The 21,932-nt window shown below is 39.7% G+C and overlaps 1 protein-coding gene across 5 annotated transcripts in view; it reads right to left on the bottom strand.

Moving 5' to 3' along the window:
- casz1 (castor zinc finger 1) overlaps window positions 1-21,932 on the bottom strand; it is a 276,456-nt gene that overhangs the window by 233,104 nt on the left and 21,420 nt on the right. For all 5 annotated transcript variants that reach the window (XM_067970381.1, XM_067970383.1, XM_067970380.1 and 2 more), the window contains exon 2: window positions 12,838-12,956. The gene's annotated coding sequence lies outside the window, so the exon portion shown is untranslated. The remainder of the gene's footprint in view (window positions 1-12,837; window positions 12,957-21,932) is intronic.

Raw genomic sequence — 21,932 nt, forward strand, 5'->3', positions numbered from 1 at the left:
AAAGTCTCATTTTACATCCACTGCTATTTCTCTGCATGAATGCTAAAAAGGTTCTGTTACAGTTATAATCAGTCCCATGGATCAAGTTGCATTTGTTCCAAAAACTTATAAGATTCTTTTTAGCCACACACACACACACAAATCTTACACAGGTATCTTACACAGGTGCACACTTGTTTTTCACATTTCATGAGTACACCATCTATCAACACATGTGAAATGACTGTCCGTGTACTTAGTGTGTCCAACTAGGCTGGGATTTAACTGCACAATATTCAGCACTGACCTCAAAACTGGAATCAGATTTCAGATTTTTTCCCCCAGAATACTACAAATTGAGACATTTCCTTGGTTCTCTATAATTCTCTAATCCTACTTTAGAATAATCAAATCATTTTTCCAGTTGTGGTATGAGAGAGATGTGTACTTAGATAGCAGAACAATGTATTGCATATTTAGTAATGTCACAATGTTAGGAAGACATCCTGGTTTCTGACCAAAGCAAAACATATGCAGAAATCATTTATAGAGAGGTCACCTGTATAGAGAGACCACCTGTACAGAACTACATGTACAGAGGAATTACCTGTACAGACAGATCGCCTGTACAGAGAGACCACCTGTAGTAAGGCACCACCTGTACAGAGCAACTGTACAGAGAGATCACCTGTACAGAGTGACCACATTTACAAAGAGACTACCTGCAATAGAGAGACTACTTGCAACAGAGAGACCACCTGTACAGAAAGACTACCTGTCCAGAGAGATCGCCTGCACAGAGAAAATACCTGTAACAGAGAGACTACCTGTCCAGAAGAGACCACCTGTCCAGACAGACCATCTGTCCAGAGAGACCACCTGTACAGAAAAAACACTTGTGGAGAGGAAACTATTAGTACAGAGAGATTACCTGCACAGAGAGACTACCTACAGAGAGAACACCTATTCACAGGAGACCGCCTACACAGAGATTAACTCTATACAGCCTACCTTCACACAGAGACCATCTGCACTTGATAGGCTTATAGTTAATCTCCTTGTGCAGGTACTCTCTCTGTAGGTAGTCTCCCTGTACAGGTACTTTCTCTGTAGGTAGTCTCCCTGTACAGGTACTTTCTCTATAGATAGTCTCTTTCATTATAAGTTGCCTCAAGTAAACTGGGCATTCAAAAATTAGGTGGGCAGATCTACTGCATTTCAACTTCCAATTTGTATGCTTTTAATCTGAAGTTAAATTGTCCAGGAAGGAAGTCGACACCTGAACTTCTGTATAGAGTGATTACCTGGACAGAGGACACTACCTGTACAGGGAGACTAACTGTATACAAAGACTGTACCTGTACAGGGAGGGTACCTGTACAGAAAGTCTAACTGTACAGGGAGACCACGTGCACAAGGAGAACACCTTTTTATTTTACTTATTTTATTTGGACCTTGCAGTAAACAGTGATTTTTTTCCCGAGATCACATCGAGTACAATGGCACCATTTAAATGTTGAGTTTTAATTCAGGACAAACCCATTCGGATGGAATTCTGTAAATCAACAGATGCACCTTTTCAAGGGGGTTGGGGGCATCATAAGGCAGATTAGGTTTCCGATACTGCTGCACTACTATGGAAAAGGGAAGCTGTCTCTTTAAATTAAAGAAAGAAAAAATGAATGAATACCAGCCCTCCCCAGTCAGACATTGTCTTTTTAATTAGAACTCTCCAGTCAGTGTGTATTTGGCCCAGACAGATGGCCAGACAGACCGCATGCAACCCTGAGCTAAATGTGCAATTTAAATTTTCATCAAATTCTCAGATTCCAACTTCCAAGAACACTTACTGATCTTATAATTTTTATATCAAAAAAACATCTTACCCAGTGCAAAAGGGTCCATAACAAAATACGAGTTACCCTTCGCTCTCCAGTGTACGAGACATCATTGGATTTATCCAATCCCATCTAACATGTTGAAAAAGGCAGTAGCACTTTTCAAATAGCCTCTTCTGCTGGGATATTTTAGGAAAAGGCTACTTGGATTAGATTCATCTACTACCACGGCAGTACAGAAGCTGCCATCTTTTTATGTATCTGTAAAATATGCTTTATGGCACATTCAAGCTGATTTAAGAACTTTGGCCTGCTTTTAAAAAGACTGGTGCATTGTAAAAACAGATCTGATGTAACTTTAATCTCTAACAGGTCGACTGGTCTAAAATAGTACTGTCTCTTTAAGAAGGCTGAACTTTATCGCAGTTTTTATAATTTTGATAAGTGATTTTCTCTGCAATTTCACTGCATATGGTTGATTTAAGATTTCTCCCTCATAAACATGCACTCCTTCATTTTTTGCCTCTGTCTTCCCCTCCCTCCTAAATCCCTGGCACTGAGTTGGAGGGGGGGAAGCTTCCACCCTGACACTCCGAGGGAGAATCCCTCCGCTCTCTTCCCCCTCTGGAGAATGTCACCTCGCAGTCCCTGGTGAGACAGGAGCCAATTTGTTGAGTTTTTGGTGCAGTATGGGAAACAAGAAACCATCATGGAATTAGACCTAATCTCAAATGCTGTGGCTGTCAAATCTTTAATTAGCTCTAAACCTGCTCAGACCCAGCTCAATGCATACAATCTGGCATCAGAAATAACAGAAGGTGAAATGGGCAAAACCTGTATTTAAAAAAAGAAAAAAAAAGAATATTTTGACAGCTGTTCAGACTTGAGGCATTGGGCTGCAGGGATCGCAACTATACTGTACTAGGAAGGTTATGCCGTGTTGAGTAGCTTTACGTTAAAAATGCACAAGGTTGTTTTCTGAACAGATGGAACTAATGACATGAAACAAAATAGATCATTTCATTTGGTTAAAAAAAACCCATAAAAGCACAAAACAGAATGAATGATAGGGGCTAAAGGGTAAAGGTTAAAGCAAGCCAACATTTACTGAATTGTGGAAGCAGACGCCTGCCTAGAATCTGTGCTCTTCATACACTGAAAGAAAAGGCTTCTCTTCTGTTCAGTTCAAGGTGACCAGTTGCTACAATTGCTCCCACCCCTCCACCCTGCTATAATTGTTAACTCTTTGAGTGCCGAGGAGCTGCTGAAGCATTGAAAGTGTATAGGCTTTCTATCACATCGTCTAAAATAAATCCTCTTTGGGAGAATTCGACCGTTTTAAAAACTTCAGAAACAGCAATATTGAAAAGATTGACAGTCTGCAGCCATCTTGATGCTGTCCAGCTGGTTGTTTGATTTTGAGCAAGAGTTTCGATCATGCAAGATAAAAATACTTGACAAACCAACAAGAATAAACAAAAACAGCATGGCATTGTTAAATCTTTGGGGATTTTTTGGGGGGGTATGCAAAATATTGCTGCAATTCTCAAAGTGTTTAAGATGAAATGCATCCTGTCAATTTCAGGTCAATTCCATAAACCCACATTTAACTAACCAGTTATCTCATGGACTTGGGTTGAATATGAAGCAGAAACATGCACTGATTGATTGCTGTAATCCAACTGAAATACAGAGGAGTTCAGCCGGGTGTATTGCTGTTTAACCCATTAGCCACTGCTCATTAATGAGTTTCAAACAGAAGGGAAAGAAACTCTTTCTTAAGTATTACTTGGCTCAGATAGCAGCACCAATGTTTCTGAGTCAGACGGTTGAGTCCAAGCCCAACTCCAGGACTTGAACACATATGGAGTAGATTTCCGCTGGGGTTCTCCCATTCATCTGCCATAGATTTGGCGGAAGAGCTTCGGAAACCCTGAAAACCGGCATAAACGGATTTCCGTGGCTCTTCTGCCAAAGGTATGGTGGATGATGAGATATTAAACCAAAGGCCATCCTGCCCATTCAGGTGGGCGTAAAAGATCCCATGGCACCTTTTCAAAGAATAACAACGCATTCGCTCAGTGTCATGGCCAACATTCATTTCTAACCAACACCATCAAAACAGATTAACTTGCCATTTATCTCATTGCTCTTGCTGTGCATAAATTGGCTGCCATGCTCACCTCCATAACAACAGTGACCACACTTCAAAAGTAATTTGTTGGCTGTAAAGCACTTTGGGACACCGTGAGCTCATGAACGTTATTATGTAAAGGCAGATCTTGTTTTCTTATTAAGCATATTGTATGCTTGGGTATTTTATTATTGTATTATAGTAATTGAGCAGTTCAATCCATGACTATAGAATCAGAAGATCACAAGATGGCTCCAGATGAGGACCCCTTTGGCCATGTTATTTCATCAGTCCAGAATATCTACCCTAACGTTACTCCTGTAACAGTATCTCGCTTGTTCTTAATAAAGTCCAGTGCAACAGCCTTAAATACCCTTCTGGTAACCCACTGTATAAAGAAATACTTCCTGGCATCTGTCCTAAATTTGTTCTTGAACCTGTGCTCTCTTGTCCTGCTGCTTAGCACGTCTGAAAGTATTGTTCTAACTTTACTTTCTCTATCCTGTACCTTGTAGGGATCTCTATAAGGTCCCACTGATATAGGCAAAATGACGGGAAATGTCTTGATCAAGGCCAATTCATGCTAGTCCCCAGATTTATATATGATCAGTAATGCCATAGTCTACGCCTGTTACATGTAAAGCTTGTGTTGGGTAACTTGTTCTGTACACACCCATTATAACACGATTCAGATGCACATACAGAGTACACGACTGTTCTCAGAATGTACTTTCTTAATTACATTTTTATTGTTCCTCACATTTTCTAGATTCTTTCACTTGTTCCTTTCTTCTCCTTAAGTTACACTCCCAACATTTGACAACTTTCCAAAAGTTAAAGAGGGATTCTCATCCCTCCTATACAGGCTTTTTAAAAATCAAACTGATTGCTGCGATGGTGACATCAATCTAACTGAATGGAGTTATTAAGACTTGCAAGGGAGCTGAATTAATCTTTGCACAGCTGATATAGCACAATCACTGAAGCTCCAAGTTAATGATAGTATCTACTGATATTATTTTACACTACCTGCTCATTCATTCCTAGAAGCTAAGTTCCCCAATGAGATCATCAGTGCTCACTAAAATATACCGAAAAAAGTAAAAATACAGAATGATTTGAAAGTTAATCCTCTGTAAAAAAAAAATTTGAAAGGAATATTCCTTCTTAGTAACCTGGGCTGACACTTCAGTTCAGTACCGAGGGAGTTCTATATTGTCAGAGAGGTCGTCTTACAGATGATATGTTAAATTGAGGTCCCATCTGCCTGCTCAGGTGGATGTGAAAGATCCCATAACACTATTTGAAGAAGAGCAGGGATTTCTTTTCGTGTCCTTATCAATATTTAGCCGCAAACAACACCACCAGCTGGTCATTTCTCTGACTGATTTTTATGGGACCTTGCTGTGTGCAAATTGGCAGCCACATTTGCCTACATTACAACAGAGATTACACTTCAAAAGTAATTCAATGGGCTGTGAAGCATTTTGGAATGTTCTGAGGGCATAAAATGTGCTATCTAAATGCAGGTTTTTTCTTAAGCATGAACTGGTATAATTTTAGTAAATTACTTATAATTCGACGGTATGTGACTCCTGATTATTGGAAATACCAGCAGAAAATGCTGGAAATATACAGGAAGTCTGTCAGCATCTGAAAAGAGAAAAGATGAGTTAACATTTCAGATGTAGACTTTTCATCAGAACTGTTCTAACAAACAGTCTACAGCTTTTCTCTATTCAGATGCACCTCTCCAACATTTTCTCTTTTTATTTCAGATTCCCAGCATTTTCAGGTTTTCTCTTGTCTCTCCTGATTACATCAGGATATTTATGTCCATTTTGTACTAAAAGGCATCTTTTTCAATCTTTTGAAAGTCAGGAACAGTTAAAATCACTTCTTTATAAAATGAGTTGAGAAAAAGGCACTGACAAAAATTAAGAATATTTCTAGGAGTTGGAGTCGAGGGATTCAAAATGTCATTATTAATTCAATGGACATTTCTTTTTAACAAATGCAACGTTCTAAGCTCCATACTGACAATTCAAACTGTAGAATAGATAGGGAGGTACCCCATTAGTACAGTGCAGGGCATGGGCTCATTTCCCAAACACAGTGAATCCCCAATCTCAGCTGGTTTGCACTGGAGATGTCAGGTGGAGGTCAGGCGGTTCTACTGCGCATAAGTTGGAGGTGAACTATTGTGACCCCACTTCCTTACCTCCTAATGGGAAATCACAGCAGCAGTGGCACATGCCTGGGAGCACATTCCTCGACAGTTTGATTGGTCAGGGAGTGGGGTGTTATGCAGGAAAGGAAGAAAATCAAGTAAAAACAGAGGTTAAAAATTACATTTTAAAGCAGCCAAACATAAGAGCCCAACCAAGGAGACCAGCACACAATAGTTTCGTGTCTGACCAGGTTCTCATATAGTCAAGGCCCAATGTTGCCCATTCCTTGACTCTGCCTCCTGCTGTCAGGTAAATGTTATCAGTTCTTGACTTATCTCCTAGATGGAGAACTTCACAGAAGTGAAACCTTTCACTTCAGTGTGAGAACAATTTATCATCCATCCGTCTGTCTGTCTATCGATTATCATTCATTCAATTCTTGAAGTGTGCTTCCTCTCAGAGAGAAGTTGACAGTGCAGGACATGGAGTCCTCCTTTAGTAGAACAGGGCACGTGGTGACGAGGACTGCAATGGGAAAAATCTAAGAGGGAAAATTAGGTAATAATCATTTTTGGTGCCTTTACATTGGATTCTAAATGGCTAGGCAAAAGGTAAGCTGGAGTGCCAGCTTTTAGCTAAACAACAGCGTTTCCAACACAGAACATGAAATAAAACAATGGTGCTGACAGTTCACTGTTGATTATTTTAAACAAATACTGAGGTGTTTCCATGGATGTTTCTGTTTTGCATAACCACCCCATGAACTGCACACTTATTTCCTGGCACTTTTTTTTATGTTGAACACGGTTGCCACTACACTGATTGTCAACTTAAAGCTGTGTTCTGAAGGAAGTTCTCTTTTAAAACCAGCTTAACAACAGTCCTCAAAACCGGGCCACTTCACAAGTATCACAGCAGCTCAAAATAAATTTGCATTCTGTTTTTTTTTCAGGTACATCAAATTGGTTGCTGGTAGAGGGCTAATTTCATTCTTTAAAGAAATTTTTCAATCAGAATGGATTCTGAATGTACGATCTCCTTTACTTGAATAAATTAATGTGATTTCTGGTCTGTTAAAATGCTACAGACACTTAAAATAAATCCACTTTATTATTTATGCCACATCTGGACTGCATCATGAGATCACCATCCTCCAAGATAGTGGAAAAAGAAATTTCCTTTTGAAAGTGTGGTAGGGCTTGAGAAGCCAGGAATTAGCTCTGTGGTAGAATATGTCTACACGCGACCTCCCATTCACTCTCACAGAATTCTATTGGATCAAACATGTTACTCCTCACTCTGGTTATACAGAATTCCAACCAGCCAAATCACTAGCTCATTCACTCACATTGTATAGAATAACAATCAATGACATTTATACAGCATCTTCAGTGCTGCAAAACATCCCGAGGCCATTACAAAGAGGAACTGGACACCAAATAGAAGTTTGGGAGGGGATTAGGGGAGATGACCATAGGGTTGACTGATGAAGTAGGTTTTTGAGAGGGCTTTTGACTGTGAGGAGAGATGTGCCAAGGCGGAGAACTTTGGGAAGTTGGTTCCAGAATGCTGCGGTGTGATAACTGAAGATTCTACCACCAATGATGAATTGATGGTAGTCCAGAGTCAGATGAGTGGAGGATGTGAACTGGAACATAAGGATGGAGAATGTTGCAGAGGCAGTATAGTGCAATGCCTTTGAGGGATTTATAGACAAAGACAAGAATTTTGAAATCCACATATATAGAAATTCAATGGACCAAGCTTCTTTCCATTCACTCTCACTATATAGAATTCCAATAAACCAAACTATTAGGCATTCACGAACACTGTGTAGTATTCCAATAAACTAAACCAGTTATTATTCAATCCCAATTACAAAGTCCAATGGGCCAATCAAATCTCTTTCCATTACTCTTGTTATATAGAATTCCAATGCACCAAATGACTTTTCATCCGCTTCCATTGTATAGAAATCCATGATTCAGGCATAAATAGATGGTCCTGATTCAAGCAGAAAATGTTTCCCAATCTTTCAAATTTTTGTTACTCTTCACTGTGACTACGCTCAGTCCAGCATTTCACTAATAGCCTCTTGTGAAACATTAATGTCGTATAACAATGAGGCTTGAACTTACATTCAGTTTCATCCGGTGCAGTGTGATTAATTGCACCAAGGTACAAATATTTCAATTAGGCCTTTTTTCACTTTATCGTTTATAAATTGTCTGTAGAAATTCTGATCCATGCACAGTTGTTTTTAGCAAACGAGTTATGTATTTATTGAGATTCAGCTGTACAACTGACTGTGTAAGTATAATGAGCAGGTAGTGTCATTCATAAGTGTAGTGTGACTGGAACAAGTGGCATTCCGCCAAGGGGTATATCCATGTGTACAGTACACTCAGGCTTTCTTTTACACAAATGAATAAATAGGTGCAGCATGGGTCACTTTTAATGAAATTACAGCAATTATGTAAATCTACTATCCAAATAAAGCCTAAACATTACTGGAACATCTGGGTGGGAAATCAGCCTGTGCTGGCTCTATACAGTTCATTCCATGTTAGTTAAGTATTTATTTCATTGACAACAAATTGAAGCAAAAAAAAATAGACTATCAATTGTCACATTCATTCCATATTAATTGAAAACATTTGGCCGGGAATTCCTTGTGCAGTGAAGACCTCATTCAGAATTTACTCTAGCTATGCTTGTACGCTTACAGTTTCGTAAGTCCCATTCTGCTCTGTAGTATCCAGCACTGTCCTGCTAAGTCTAATAAAGAACTTTTATGACATTCCTCCATGGTATGGGTATTAGAATGTGATGAAGCAAAGAATGTGGAAAGGCAGTAGGAACTCTATCATCACCATCAACACCCCCTCCCCAATATCAGCCAGAATGATATGTCATTTATTCTACAGACTCCGGTTCAAAACCAATTTTGGAACAGAGTGCAATATTTCACTTGGGCATAGATGAATATGAAATATTGTCTTTGCTTATTGTTCAAATATCAATAATGCTTTGTGAATAGGATGACATATTGTAGAACAAATAGTATAAATCTTCTTTAAAAGAACAATTTTTGTTTTTGTTGAACACACGATAATAAAACTGTGTCCATGAGAATCCTCAGCAAGTGAATAAAAGGTAGTGACAAATAAATTATTCACTTAACAGGAATTGACCAGACCAGCAAACAAGTAGAAGAACTGTTATTGGGTCCTGACAGCTTTACAGTCCTTCAGGCAATTTGGGAATGGTCTGAATGGTTACAAATGAAAGTGTGAGTGACATTAATTAAGCCAGGCAATTTAAGCTACAGTATAAACACAGTGCAGAACTCCCTTTGAACATGTATGGTGTACTATGGACAAAAGAGGTGACAATACTGCCAGTAGGCTCCAATGCTGAATGGTATAAGATTAGGCCCAGGCTTTGAGAAGGACAAGTGGCCCATTAACCCCTTGCCACTAAGCCCTCTTGTCAGGTCTTAAGGACAGGACAGCTGTATTCTAAACATTCTAAACCAAACACACTTTAGGTGGAAACAATGAGTGTTTTACAGGAGAAAGCTTTTCTCAATTTTTTTTGGTTTCGACATGTTATGACAACCGTACCCTCATTGACAGAATCCCTCTTTATTGGCCTACCATAATTGTAATTTGAAACTGTCAAAGAAAATTAAAGCGATATGACACTTGTTTAAAAACATTCAAGGAATTATAATTGTAATGAAGCTTTATGCGGTTTCTTTACAAATATATTTGGAACGCTACAAACTACAAGCCTATTTGAAGGCCTGTAATTAAGGATAGTGGCTGTTCTATTTGGTATACAGCTGTCATAATATTTCATTAAATATATTCTGAGCAGCCCTTTGACAAGGTTAAGGTGAGTAAAACACTGTTTTCTATATGTGTTTTCTGATAGTCCTAAAATCACATTATCAAAGGACAACTAACTCTTTAACCATGTAAGGATTAAAATAGCATTTTTGAACAGAATATAAACTAAAATCTGAGCTGGAGTTTGTTTTCATTTCAATGCACTGTTGTAAGACTAATGTTTCTCCATATATTTTATAGGCCTATTACGTTGGATATGGACTTAAGAAAGGGATACTTTAGAAGATGCTCAATTGGCAAGTTGCAGGCTGGAGTTTACCCCATGATTCTGGAGAAACTGAGGAGTGCCCTTTGCCACTTAGATCTCTCTCATGAGTGTGACAAATTCCAAATTCAACAGCTGACCATCCAGCAACAATACAAGCATCTATAAAATATAATAGAAGAGGAAAAATGTGTTTACTTTATTACTGTAACTGTTTCATTTTCACCCGGGCTAGTATAAACATAGAGGGCGCGTTAATATTTCAAGTGGTTTTCAATGCTCTCCAGAAGATTTTGTCAGCCATTTTGAAAATCCCATTGTGGGGATTAAAGTTAAAAATTATGATAAGGTACAGCTATATATTATATTATAATAACTTGTCACACAGCTAGTTTCAGTTTCTAGCTCTCTGATTTTTTTTGGCACTCTTTAAGTATTACAAGAATGCGAATGAATTGCATCGATGCTGGTAACCAGACTTCATGCTAACCACTTGTTACAGTGACCCACTCATTCCCGACTTCCTGAAGTGGAAATTTAAAAATATATTTATACCTATAATGCCTCTGAGTCACTGCGATAAAAAAATTGGATGAGTCTGTGACAAATTATTAATATAAATTATTATTTTCAGAGCACTGACTGAGCCAGTCCTGGAGATTGACTGAAGTAGGAAATTAGTCCCAGTCCCCACACCTGAATAAATTATGCAAATAAGAACCACTGAATAACAAAAATGAATTCCATTCTCTGTACCCTGCACAATGGTATTAACAAATATACTTTGTAGTATACAAACAAATTTATTTAGAGTAGAAATTCTGTTTTATACTTACAATAATAGGGCAGCTCAGGACAACTGCAAGTTTCAAAGCCTGCATAGACTATCATAGTCAACTTCCTGCTACTTAGTCACACAAACCAGGAAGATTGCAGGTTCAATTTCTGGTCTGTACTAATTTAGCTGATCCTACAATGTCCTTACTGCTCCTGGCAAGGGTGAGGAAAAGCAGCCAGGCATCCCGCACCTGATTGCTATCCGGTTACGTCCTGCTGGAAAATAGCGCGAGGGAGACATCGGGTGAGGTCAGGAATTGGCTCAGCCATGACGCCACAGCAGTTGAATAGCCTGCTCACACTCACTGCCTAGGCTCAAGCATGAAGTACGCCCATATGGCCAGGTACTGCAGGGCTGCTGTACAATCATATCCCGGTAAGAGCAGTGCCTTCAAAAGAGGAGGAGGCAAAAAGCGGGAGAAAATTGGCACAAAAAAGGCAAAAAAAAAATCCAGCCCAGACTGTGGGGATGAAAAAATGTTACGTACTTCATGAAATGGGCTTGGGAAGTCCTGAGAGTGTGAGCCCTTTTACGCAGAGAGACCATCAAGATGTCTGATGTGAGGAATGGAAATATCACACTGGTGCAGTAGAGGGTGCTCTTCTTAGGGTGCTGTTAAGGTATGTTGGCTGGAGTTTTATTTTGCATTTGACTCTTGCTATGCTTGAGCTGGGTGTCCAACGTGATATTCTGATCAACACAAAAATTCAACAAAAATAAAAACCAGAGAGAAGCATCTATGGAAGTTATGATGAGAAGATTTGGGTTCTTTTGATGAAGAAATGCACGTAGCTCCTCACTTAAACTGCATATAGTCTTAAATGGGATCAACAGTATTAAAGGAAAACAACAATCTAAAACCACGTATTCTAGTTGCAAGATGCTAAACTGTGCGAAATTTTAAAGATGCAAAGAAATTCTGCATTAGAAGAATTATTACCATAGAAGCTAGCTGGCATTCCATAGAAATTCGGTTAAACCAATACCTGCCATCCTTTCAGGACACTCCTAGACTATCTGTTCTCACAGTAGAACATAGGAACATTAGGAACAGGAGTAGGCCATTCAGCCCCTCGAGTCTGCTCTGCCATTCAATTAGATCATGGCTGATCTGCATCTGAACTAATAGATTCAAGACCTATTAGTACCGGGATAGGAAGGGGTAGTTTGCCCATACATGCTCTCGATCTGGATGTGTTGGCAGCCCTGATCCATCTTTTGGCCCCATTAAACATTCCTTCAGATTTGCCAAAATGGTAATGTTAATGGGCATATTGGCAGAATTGCCAATACTGTGCCCATTCCTATTCTTAATGGTTGGAGATGGATATCTGAAAGTCCTTAATATGTTTTTTTGAAGAATTGAGGCAAGAAACTTAGCAAAAGAAACCACTATAGAAAATGGTCTGGTCCAGCCCAAAGCAGCTGTTTCCAATTAAAGTGATACAAATAACTTTCTATCTGACCAGATGTATTCTTTACTCTCAATATTATTCTCTGTGCAAAATTCAAACTTCTAATCCATATAATTTTATAATGCAGAGGAAAGCTATTAAATGCATAATGTCTTTGCAAAGCAGTTTTATGTATTTAAAAATACTGCTCATATTATGCAAAGTTAAGACCAATCATTGTTTTAATTTGTATGTTACAGCAGGCTATTGATTCATTCCATGCCATTAATAATTTTCCTCAGTACAGACTTTATGACTTGACTATAGCTTCAACAAATAATCTATTGGATCTATGAAGTCTTACCTGCTCTTCACCAGTTGTAACCAGGCCTCATACAGGTCTTAAGTTATAGGAGGGCGTTCTGCACTAACCAATGTTGGTGTCCATGTTACATCCACGACAGACTACAAATATTTCTTCATCTGTGGGAAAAATGTTTTATAAAATTACTTTTTAATCGTGGCAATTTGAAGTTCTATTCAATTGGCGAAAATAACTAAGCTAAGAGAATGTCAAACTGTTCTACAGGTAGGATCGCCTGAGCAGAGTATCATGGGTTGGAACCATTGTCTCATTGACTATGCTGCATCCATTTACAGGCAGCCACTGGCCGAGGCACTAGATACAGTGGTGTGCTTCGGGAGTGGCGGGGGGGGTGGTGAGGATATGAAGAGTCTGCTGATATCATTCTTCGGACAATCTGTTTGCCCCCAATGCTTTCCACCCCTCACACCCCCGAATAAAAGAGGAAATCTGAAATAAAAACAGGAAATGCTGGAAATACTCAGCAACTCAGGCAGCATCGGTGGAGAAAGAAGCAGAGTTAACATTTCAGGTCGACGACCTTTCGTTCTGAAACATTAACTCTGTTTCTTTCTTCACAGATGCTGCCTGACTTGCTGAGTATTTCCAGCATTTCCTGTTTTTATTTCAGATTTCCAGCATCCGCAGTATTTTGCTTTGAAAAGAGAAAATCTGTGGGTTTGGGTGCTGGCTACAAGAAAAACTAAAGCAGGGAAAAATTATAAAGTGAAACGTTTCTGAAGCCTGAGGTGGATGCAGTATCAAGCTGGCGGGATATGACTTGTGCATATCGAGAGACTGCTCTAACCTTTCCTTAGAATTAGATGAATAACTTGCTGAAATCTGTAATTCTTTTATTGGTAAAAAATAAAGAACTGAAAAGGTTAGGTAAGTTAGATCTCTGTAATGTTATCAAACTGATGGTGATGGATGACAGCCGTTATGTATGTCTGGTGTTTGCCAGGATCATTTTGCTACAATATTTGCATTAGAAGAAAATTTAGATGCTTGGAGTCTGACAGCTGATTCCCATCCAAAGTCATTTAGATATCAGCTGAAATTATTCATTACTGGTATTTCCTATATAATGATAGATGCAAACTGCTCATATTGTCACCATACTCCATCCTACAAAGAACTACACAGCTTGAGTCATCTGCTGGTGGGCTGAGAGCAGGGAATATCAAAGAGGGGAGCCATTTCGACAGGAAAACTGAAATTTCAAACCTATTAATTATTCCAAATCTGTCTTGTTAATATTATCTCAATCAAGAGGTCCAAACTAACCAAAAAATTGAGCTGTTGGTCAACCAGGAAAGACAAGGATTGGTTATCCTTACAGATTTCATTGCCCCCACAATCTCCCCCACCAAAAATATTTTTACCATAAAAGAAAAAAAGAATTAAGAGAGGACCCAAAAGTCCAAGAGTTCTGTAATCACCCACCTCTTCCTTTCGTTACCAAATCCCCTCAAACCCCCTGTTCCTCTATCTCCCCCTCCACTCCTCTATCCCCCTCCCCCGTTCCTCTATCCACCACACTGCTGCTCTATCCATCACCCTGCTCCTCGATTCCCCCCCCGCCCCGTTCCTGTATTCCCCCCCTGCACCTCTATCCGCCCTCACCCACAGGTCAGCCCCAAGTTCCTTGCTGAACAAATCAGGCCAAGATCAACCAAGAGCTCCCAGTGAAACTTCCTGAAATTCCAGGAAATAAAAAAGACAAATTATGTTGTTTTTGAACTAACCATAAACATTGAGCTATAATCAGTCTCAAAATGTTCAGGTGAACCTGGGCATTCTAGGAAAACGGGGCATTCAAGGCAGCAAATGAATGGTAGCCAGTGAGGTTGCTTTCCACATTGTAGAGGGACATCTTGGACCACTGTTCACTAACCCCTTTCACTTCACAGTAGGCTAGTCGCTCATACGGACAGACAGCCAGACACACCCTGCAGGGCTGTTTGCGATGGAAACTTTTGCTGCACTGTAATTAAGTATTGGTGTTAAAAGGAATCATTGGATGAGGATTAATGGCCTCCACATTCTAATCATTTGCATAAAGAACAATGTAATCCATAATAATAGCCACACCCAGTACACAATTCTTAAGTTTGGTTAAATCTGCTACAGACTCCCTGGAGTCTGTAGCAGCCACAAACGCCCACTGATATACCTTTAATTCCATTATTTTATTAAAATGTTGCAATAAGAATAAGAACACAAGAATGTATGAAATGAGAGAAAACCCTTCAACCACTAACTAAGTCTGCTCCTTCTGACAGGCCACGTACAGCTTGCACATCAACGTTAAAAAAATTAAATTGATGCAGGAAGTTAATGTAATGTAGGGTAGTACACAAAGTAGTAAAGATGATGGGTTATACACCACAGATATTTATAGGTAGTACAAAATAATACATATTAAACTATACACGAATGTAAATCCATGAAGTACTCTCCTTAAGTTATTTGAGCCTAGAAATTACACTGTGCAGTGTTACTGTATGAATGCTTAATGCCTTCTATTCGTTTAATTTGTTCACCATTTTAGTGCAAATACTAACCTGTTAATAATAAACAGGTTGACACCTCTTAAAACAGTGGACAAAGTAATTTCATACAAATGTGCTAAGTGTTTGTAAGGTTGATATTGCACGGTGTTATTTCTAGGCTCCAACTGAAGGCAAGTGACTGCAAGTAAATTCTTCAACAAAGAGAAAACTTTGTGAAATTCCTCCTCAACACAAAAGGCTATAAACAAAAACTGCAGGACATCACTGGTAGGTTGATGTGTGAGGCCAGTCAGTCTCTGTGTCCTCTGTCATTAGGTGGTTATGTTGGAAAATAGAATATGTCCAAATGGCAGTCTTACTGTTAACCTGACTGAGCTCAGTAAACAGCAACTTCCCATTTGTACAGCATCGAGTCGGGCACAACTAGCAGATAAAAAGAACACCAGGGCCTAGAAATTTATTGATGCCGCCTTCATTTTACAGGCGTAAAACGGGCACCCAAGTGTCCAATATGGCAGGCGGTGTGCACCCATTCATTCCGTGTTGGAAGTGCGCTGCCCGCGCCATATTGGCAAAGGCTGAAGTATAAGCGACCGGGGCCCGCACCTGAAACAGGCATTAGGCCCTTGCATTTGCAAATAGGGGGCCTATGCAAATAGAGGGCCCTTCTGCTTCTCATCACCTCCACCCCCACCTCCCCTTCCCCCCCACCGGTCCCCAGGACCTACCCGAGGACCGACGACGCAGCAGCCCGAAATTTATATCCGCTTCACCGGCGAGCTGCCTGGAGACGCGCAGCAGGCGTCTGCAGCTCGCCTGTCTCATTTAAATGAGGCCCGATTTGCACTCAATATTGGGCCTCAGGCCTACTCATTCCCTGTGCCCAGTTCACGGTGGCAGGCCAGCACTATCCAGTAGTATCCCCGAGGTTCTCAGAAACCCAGTCTTTCCATCACTTAGGCAGAGGCTGCTGAATTATTGTCCTTGGGAATTTAACAATTAACTCGAGCAGAATGTTAAAAAAAAGTGGGTTGGCCAAGGGATAGGTAGACTTGGGTTTGAGTCTCAGGGCTGCCATTTGCATTTGATTGGCACAATTGAACAGTTGTGGACAGAGCCACTGATTGGGGTGCACACAATGGAGGAGTGTTCCCATAAGTTAAGGGGAAGAAAGACCCTCCTGCTTCGTTCCACCGAAAGCCAAGGTGATTTTGAATAATCACAGATTAGCATAGGTTAGATTCTTCTGTATTGTTGACATGTGAAAGCAAGGAATCCATTTAAGGGAGGAGTGAAAATGGAAGACAGAACCTTGAGATAAGTTAAAAAGGATTACATTCAGTCAGCTAAAGATAATTACTAAAATATTTTAAAAGTATCATAACAAAGCAACTAGAATTAAAACACAACTTTATTTTCAACAGTATTTGGCGCAGGAAGTAAAGGTTTTCCTTGTCAATGTGCAGATAATGATGGGATTAAATGTCGATTGGGGTTAGAGGGGGGGTTAGTTCTCTCAGTACTGACAATGTTCTACGGTGGTCCAAGTTCGATGAAAACTGGAATTTTATAAGATGGAGGGACTACTGCAGCAGACAGAGATCACATCAATTTTGTTCTGATGATATCCCACTTCTTTTATCTCCTAAATCAAGCTGGCGCACATTAGTTCAAAGGAATTTTCTATTTTCTTTAGAACAAGCAAAAAGTCTGTAAAGAATGCACTCTGAGCAGTTTGTGAGGTATTCGCCTTGTTTGTGAGTCAAAGTCCATCTTATGAGGAAATGGTTTTGCTTTTCTTAGCCCCTATCAACAAGTCACAGAATTGTTGACTTTGAGATCATAAAATGGTACCAATAGAGCTAAAAAGGAACAAAAAAATGTTGCATAAACGAGTTCTTTAATTAACATGGCTTGCAACATGGATTGTAAAATATTTAATAAGCAGTCACAAAAGTATTGGTTTAACTTTTATATAATGAGAAAGGTGGAGGTTGCCATGGCGATACCACCTCATTATGAAGACCCACCCTTTTTTAGTGTAATTCATATGGTTATTGTCTCTGGCAATTAGCATGACAAACTTTATCCCGCAAAAAAAAATTACTGGCAGTTTCTGGACAAACAGCCTATTGAACTTTAATCGCACAATTCCACCTCAAACCAACTGAATTTATAGTCACTAAAGTGAACTTTGGTCAAAGACCATAAAGTGTTTTTTTCTCTCTTTATTTTAAACAATACGGGATCATTTCCTGTTCAAACTGAAAGTGCTATAAACACCGAGAGAAATTGCTCCTGTTTTTGTGTTTTTCTGTTGTTTATGCCTTATTAAGTACCTGTGGAATGGGTGTGTTTGTTTTAGTGCCTATGTGAAGTCATGCTCAAAAAATGTAATGCAAAACATTTTCATGCCATGACATATCATACTGATTTAATATTATGTTTCCTCTTTTTATAAAACTATGCAGCTCATGGTCTTTAAGTATACCTCAATGTACTATTTGATTAGGCCATTTATTATTGCTTTGCTTAATCACCAATATTGCAATGAGCCTGGCATGTTCTGCTTTGTCTCTGGATTATGAAATCTGCAGCCCTGCGCATTTTTATACATTTCTGTCTAAATCAACAGGACTGTTAAAGTCGCAGATGGTATCTATTTTTCTGCACTGTTTCTAGTTTACATTGAAAAATACATAAAATTAAAGTACATTGGTCCCCTTTGAATTTTTCTGCTTATTTCCTTTTAAGTGCTTACTTAAAAGTTATTTATATTTTATTGCAGTAATTTACCTCCTGATACTCTAAGCCTCTAAGTCAACCTTGAATACAGAATGCTGATCAACTCTTATTTCTTAAAACTGACTTGAAATTGACAAGGGATATGGGTGGAACTATTAAGAGTTATGTAACATTACTTTTAATGCAATTTACGTACAAAATTCAGCACGATCACAAAAACCGTTAGTCTTGTCTTGCTAGGAACTTTGGTCAACGCATAAAAAAGCAAAAGACCATACAGGACTGGCAAAGGTAGACCATGTCCCATATGAAGTCCAAAGCCAAAAGGGGACCAATTTCCTAGACGATGACCAATTTGGTTTTCAGAACAAAGGAGAAATACAAAGCAAAACCTATCTACATAAGCTACCAGGACTTTCAGATCCAGCAGAGACTTCAGAACCATAGAGGTCCATGTGCTTGCAACCTTAGGCTGGGGGAGAAGGCAAAATATAAGAGCATGCCTGAGGTAATTATTTGAAATGGATGTGAATGGTAAGGCTAGAGGTCGTATCTATAAAATTCATAGGTTAGATGCCAGGAATTATTTCTTTTCCCAGAGAGTCAATGCCCTCTGGAACAAACTGTTGAGACATGGTGGGTATGGGGTCGCTACAGCCCTTTTAAAAAGGAACTTGACAAGTTCCAATGACAGGACATTTACTGCTGTAGGAGGTAAGTTGCGAGATTGTGATGAGTCACGGGCAACTGCAGCCTTCTAGAGCTTGCTAGATTGCCTCAGGGAGTTGGAGAGGAATTTCACAGTTTTCTCTGAATGAGCCACAGGCTATTTTCTCTATTTTCTTGCCTCTCCCATGAGATTGTTTGGTTAGGTGATGGGTAAATGGTGTGGGAGATTACACCATTGACTAGATAGGCAAGCTCTATGGGCCTGATGATTATTTTTCTCATCCTTCTTTTCTGTATGTTGGTCATAAACTTGGAGCACATCAAAAAAAGCTATGACATTTGATGCAGCATGGAGTTTCAGTAGCCCAGACTACCAGTTTACTAGCCGCTGGTAGCATTGGGCTACTGTCAACCTAGCTTAGTGGTAACGATAGAGGCTTTAAAGTCTGAGGGTCCAATAAAAGCCATGCCATAAGGAGCATGTTTCAAGGGCATCTGTTGCCCGGGTGAGAGCTTTAGTGCAATGCGTGAGGTCATCCTGAACAGTTTAGGCCATTTGTAGCACGAGGGATCTGTGATGTCACCTGTTGCAGCACAGATAGCAAGGGGGCAGCAGTTGTTAACACTTTGAGCAGCATTACAATAACATCAAAACTCAACAAGGACATTGTTGCATTGGAATATTCACAAAGCCTGAGATCCGGAATGAAACGTGCCCTTCCTTCAAAGTGACTTTGTCCTAAACATTAATTGGATTTTCATTTGTTTTGCTCAGAATAAAGTGCCACTTTTGGCCTATTGATTGGTATGTTCGATGGGACTGAGCTGAAAAGGGTTAACCTGGCTTATTGAGACCTTTCAAAGGAAGACAGTCTCATTAAGTGCAGCCAGTACCATGACATTGACTTTACACTTTGTGACTAGCCCTGGTGTCTGATACGCGATGGGGACCGATATTGTGAAATATTCTTTACCCATTTAAAAACGTATTAACATCAGATCCTGTGAACTCTGGAACTGGCTGGATAAGTTTGCTTTTTGTTATCAGCTTGGCATCAAAAGAGTGTGAAAAGTCATAATCGTCCTGCCTTGCAAACAATGCAGTGGTAAAACTAGCCAAGTTTCGACAAAATTACTCAGAATTGCATAATGCGCTTTAGCCACAAGAATTTTTGGAAAACAAACAGCTTGTTTGGGCTGGTAACCATTTGAAAATACCTACAGGTACCTAAAATTATAGAAGCATGTAAAGGACGTCTTCCTGTTTGTTAGTCTACACAGTCTCTTTATAACTATTAAACATCCAATCTACGCAGCATCAGGCTCCTCTTTAACTTCACTATTTTGGAGATCACAATTTCCTCTAATTACAAAGGAAACTAAAAATATCAGCAGTCTTCAAACTTTGAAAATGTGATTGTACATGTATATGTATTTGTACATGTGTATGTCTGTACATATGTATGTCTCTCCATCTGTATATCTTTACATGTGTATATTTGTACAGACATTGTGACAAGAATAAAACATTTCTGTCTAATATTTAGTTTAGTATTGGCTTCTTTCATTTTATCTTGTACATAAGGGGTTAAAAACAGCTTCAAACACTGAAGAATATTCAAACTCATTTTGTTATATTTTTATAGAATCACAGAATGAGACCATTCAGCCCATTGTGCCTATGTTGGCTCTCTGAAAGATCGATCCACATTTCCCCATATACCCAATAATATTTTTCTTTTTCAAATATTTATCAATTTTCTGTGGTCAGAGATTGGCCATCAATAGATTTGTCATTGGCTTACAAAGCTTCTTTCAAATGGCATAATAGGGTACAAACTATCCCAGTGACATGACACGGTACAGGCTCGATCCCAGTGACATGGCACAGTACAGGCCCGATCCTAGTGACATGGCACAGTACAGGCCCCGATCCCAGTGACATGGCACAGTACAGGCCCCGATCCTAGTGACATGGCACAGTACAGGCCCGATCCCAGTGACATGACGCAGTACAGGCTCGATCCCAGTGACATGGCACAGTACAGGCCCCGATCCTGGTGACATGGCACAGTACAGGCCCCGATCCCAGTGACATGGCACAGTACAGGCCCGATCCCAGTGACATGACACAGTACAGGCCCGCTCCTAGTGACATGACACAATAGAGGCCTGATCCCAGTGACATGGCACAGTACAGACTTTATCCCAGTGACATGACACAGTACAGGCCCGATTCCAGTGACACGGCACAGTACAGACTCTATTCCTGTGACTTTATACAGCGCAGTCTCTCTCCCAATGACATCATACAGCACAGTCCCTCTCCCAATGACATCAATCAGCACAGACCCTCTCCCAATGACATCATACAGTGTAGACCCTCTCCCAATGACATCATACAATGTAGACCCTCTCCCAATGACTTCATACAACTAAAACAAATGATAACTTTCCTCGTTTATAACAACAACAAGCATTTATATCATGCCTTCAAGGTAGGAGTGTTCTTCACAACAGAATTAGATAGAGGAATGGAAGCTGAGCCGTGAAGGGCAAGGTGATCAAAAGCTTAGTCCGAAAATTGGGTTTTGATTGTATTTTCAAAGGTGAGTAGAGAAGTGGAGAAGAGGAGGGTTTTAAGGAAGGTGTTCCACAGAGTAGAGCGAAGGCGGCTGTAAGATCTGCCACCGCTGGTGGGGCCAAAGGCAGAAAAGAATGCACAAAAGGCCAGAGTTAGAGGACCAAAGGATGCAGGAGGGAATGTAACGCAGAAGGAAATCGCAGAAATAGGGTAGGCCGAGGCGATGCAGGGATCTAAAGGACAAGGATTTTAAATTAATGCTCCTAAAATTTATAAAATAAATTTACTCCATCTGTAAAATAAAACAAATATTGACTGAAATGTTTCAGCTCCAGCTGGTAAATCATTGCCTCTCGGGCTGCATAACTGACCTAGAATGTGCAATAATGCATATTACATCCTGATATAACACCCCTTTAATAACTTGTGTGATCCACAGTTCCACAATTTACTACCGTAATTCTAAACTGCAGTCAATATTTGTATTATATATATTTATTGTCTCTATAATTATCTCTACAGTAGAGTCTCTGTATAATGCTGATACAAAAAGGATCTATAAGAAAGGGCAGTTATAAAGG

Source organism: Heptranchias perlo, chromosome 32, assembly GCF_035084215.1.
Source record: "Heptranchias perlo isolate sHepPer1 chromosome 32, sHepPer1.hap1, whole genome shotgun sequence".
Taxonomy (NCBI): Eukaryota; Metazoa; Chordata; class Chondrichthyes; order Hexanchiformes; family Hexanchidae; genus Heptranchias; species Heptranchias perlo.